This window comes from Centroberyx affinis, unplaced genomic scaffold (assembly GCF_046629955.1).
Source record: "Centroberyx affinis isolate AG114_WGS23_722 - 3 ecotype Tasmania unplaced genomic scaffold, CSIRO-AGI_Caff_v1 ptg000215l_1, whole genome shotgun sequence".
Lineage (NCBI taxonomy): Eukaryota > Metazoa > Chordata > Actinopteri > Beryciformes > Berycidae > Centroberyx > Centroberyx affinis.
Genome location: NW_027278906.1, coordinates 168,469 through 172,705, shown reverse-complemented (window position 1 = coordinate 172,705; position 4,237 = coordinate 168,469).

Sequence of the window (4,237 nt, the reverse complement as noted above, 5' to 3'; positions counted from 1 at the left end):
GCATCTGGCTGTCCCTCCACTCCACTCCACCCGATCCCCACTCTAGCCCACCAAGGTGACCTGGGAGGGCTCCATCAGCATATTGCTCTGCCTGTCCTAAGAGTGGCTGGCCAACCCGGCCACGTGTCTCTGACGGTGATGGCAGCCGACAGCGGCCTCCCCGTGCTTCCACCTCCACCTCCGCTTGAAGATAAGGTTCTTCTGTCTGCGCACTTCGCCTCAGACAGAGGCGACTGCCAGCTGACCTGCTGACAAAGCAGCGGGAAATCTGTTGTCAGGATTATGTGGGTGATGTGCCATCAGAAATAATAACAATACTAAGCACTGCATCGATAGGAAGATTGACACAAGAAACAGCATCTCCTGATGATGTGGACTTTGCATTATTGATATTTGAGTGGGACTAAATTTCAAAACTACATTAAAAAATAAGCTAAATAATAAAAACAAACCTGTACATTTTAGCCAGATCATTTTGACCTGACGTAATCAGATGAAAATGGCCAAAAGATTGTTTGTGTGAGATTTAAAAAGGCATTTAAAAAAATCATCCAACTAAGCAGCTGGTTGGAGAATGCACACTTAAATAATGATCTTTCAGCTGTTTTATATCAGATTAGTAGCACAAGTGAATAAATCATTATTTCCGTGTTATTAATGCCAAATACACATTTTTACATTTTGTAAGTATCTTTGCATATTAGAATACCATTGTTTTGACCATATAGATTGAGCTGCCTGCCTTTTGACTGTGGGTTTTTGTGTCGGACATTCAGTTTTGCTTTAACCGTTGCATGAATGTTGAATACTATCAGGGAAATGACAAAATGTACTAGGTGCCTTGATCAAGCACAGCTTTGGGGGATTGCATTCACTTGCAAAAATGACACAGCAGTTTTTGTTCTCCTATTTGCCTCCTAGAAGCCTGAGTCTGATTGGTTCGTGGGAGGGGGGAGTAAGAGGAAGCAATTTTGGCTTAGTCCTGGTGAGCATTGCCTTGTGGGAAATCAGTGTCGTGGCAGCTCCTGTAATTAGTTCTGCTTGTTAGAAAAATGAAGGGGTTACTAATTAGCAAGTGGATGGCTTCTTGACTTGTTGTGCATCTTTTCCCTCCTTTCCTTGAAGATCATCATTATCGTCTCTAGGCAAAACGAGAGAGAGAGAGAGAGAAATGCTGCTCAGTCGTGCTGCTGTACAGCTTTGCTCTAACACGATGCGTGTAGATGGACAAATCTCGAAGGGGGTTCTGTCATGCTCTGACAGACAGGCTGCCTACTGTACGCACGTGCTAGCAAATGCCTGGAGCTGTACACGATTTCACCATTCAAGTTTGCTTAAGGAAACACTAACTCTTGTTTTCACATAGGCACATGATTTTTAGGAACAGCTTAGCGCAGACACAGAGACACACACACACTCAGTCACTCACACACATACACATACAGTCAGACTTGCTAGATACTATACTGTATCTGCTCTTCCAACAAACATAATATCAATGTCTTGCAAAAGTCTTGAATTGTGTGTGTCTTGAATTTGTTATTATTCCCCACGTGGAGAAAATGTTTAATGACCCTGTGACTGACCCAAACCATTGAAAATGAATTATAAAGGGCCTATTTGGCAATCATTTGTAGTTGTCTGAAAGATAGCCATCTGAAGAAACTACAATTTGGTGTAGAGATATTTTTTTCATATTTTTGCAAAATTCGTCACTGTTTGAAATGCATCTTAACATTTTTAACAAGTTACTCTAGAATGAGGGAGGGGAACAAAAGCTTGATTAAATCACCAGCGTGATGCATTTGTAGTCGATTGCTGTGTTGCGTTTTATCTTAAAGATACAATTCATTTAACTACATTTTGGATAGATTGATATACAGTCTTGAGGAGTTTTGCTTGTAGCTTGGAAATAAGCTTTTACATATAAAACCCACATTTACCTGTCACATACTGTCAGTCCTGGTACCTACAGCTCTGACATTAATTTCAGAGGAAAAAAAAATCTTTAGTGAAGTGCATCACCATATAAACAGGAGGGTGGTGGGTTAATATATGCTTGGATACTTTGTACATGTCAGATTCTGGAAATTCAATGTTGCACTTACTCTCACTGTATTTATGTGAAAATTCATCCAGTGCGGTTTGAAAAACAGCATCCCCATGCTTTGTGCTTTCATGTGATGCAGATTCTGAGTTTGGGCTTCATTCCCTATGAAATAAAAAAAAAACCAAGCAGTGGTGAAAGGAAATGAAGTGCCAGTAAAACGGCAACAGAAAGTAGCTCATAAGGGTTATAGAATGTAATGCTGATGGTAGTTATCACAGTTTGTATTGAATCTATAGTAGGCTATATTAAGGATTTAGTCAAATACTCCTATGTATTTAATCAAAATCCTTCATGGGCTAACTTTAAACAAAGGTTATCTGTCTGGGAAGGGCAAAGGTGCAAAGTAGCTATTCATCTACTGTGTGATTTGGCTGGTTATGTCGAAGCACAAAGGAAATGCAAATTAAATTCTTCCCGAAATGGATCCTTTTGTGCACTCAGATTGCATATGAGAGGACCTATAATCCACCGCTGATGTTCGAAAGTCAGGATTTACAACTCGGCTTTCAGCGATTCACTACTGCGCTCAGATTCCTCCGAAAGTCCCCCCTAAGCTGTGGGCAATTTGCGTTGCGATAGCGGAAGCAGTATTTTTGCATGATGTCACACTCTCTGTCCGTAATTCTCCATAATGCAGCATTACATGCATGCGACTGCAGAGGGACATTTTTCCCCTCCAGCCGATCCGTTTCCAAGAACGATTCTGATGTGACATTACGTAAGAACTGGAAGCAGAGCGGCTGAGATTAGAGCACACACAAACTCCAAAGAACATACTAATCTCCCTATGTGATTATTAGTCATAATATTTAACGCTGGCTTAATGAGCGACCCGTGGCGTAATCTCTGTCTGGCACACTCACCTGTTCTCTCCTAACTCTCCTGACTTGCCTCTGAGTAGGGTGATAGGGAATGAAATAGAGTAATTAGAAATCGTGTGTGGGGGGGAATTACCCTGAAGATATGAAATGAGAAAAGGGGGTTATAGCAGAATAGCTTTGTGGCAAATTTCAGGATTTGCTCAGCTTCTTTAACATCTTTGATTATTTTGGCAACCCTTTGATTTCAGCTCCCTCATTTCTGTAATTATGCTGTAACTGTACTGCAGCAAAATCTAATATATGGTAAATTATGAGTTAGTGAACAGAAACAGTGGGATACTGGGTGCTGACTTTCACTATGATTGCAGTGGTTGATTTTTCTCAAGCTGTAACCAGCCCTAACAATCTGATTAGAAAAGATTCATTCAAGTGACGGTGAATTTTGTTAGATTTTGTAAGAACGTAATTATAAAGTAATAATTGAAAAAGTGAGCTGTAATTCAAAGTTGTTGTTTTTTTTTTTCCAGAAATCTGTTGGGGAGAATGTTTACACTCAAATAAGCAATACAGATTTGACCTCATAAACTGGCGTTAACAACACATTGCCAACAAACTCCCCTGCCCTATACAACACAAGTTATCAAGAGATTAGAAATGCAATGCAATGCAGCGTTCATCTACGTTTAGCAGAGTTTCTTTGGATGACGTCATTCAGCATGCAAATGAATTAGCCTACTGGTGTGACAAGCCTGAAGGGCCTTGTCTTAAATTTGTATATTTGCTCTGCATTTTTAAACGCTGACAGGATCAAACCAGATCATTCTCTGCATTTCATTTGGCATTGTTTCACTCAACACACGCCTTCCACCCTCACTCATGTACAATGCCACCACACTCTACACATTCTGCCTGAAAACTGAGTAGGCCGTTCAACAAGCCTTGATATGCTAAGATCTGAACAAAAGCTTTGTGTTTATTCCCTCGCAGTTGGAAACGTAGGCCTCAAATGATTGTTATTCACACACACACACACACACACACACACACACACACACACACACACACAGACACACACACACACACATATATTTTGGAGATGAACTGAACACAGTCAGGCAGTGAGTGAAAAGACTTTTGTTTATAGAATAGATACATGCCAACTTCTAAGAACGATGGCAGAGGACTGAGAGATTGTTAATAGACTGGATTCTCTAAAGCATGATCTGGTTGGCTTGGACAACGCACATGCCCACCCTTAGAGGCATGATTAATATACTGCTAACTCATCTGAAGCTGCCAAGATTGG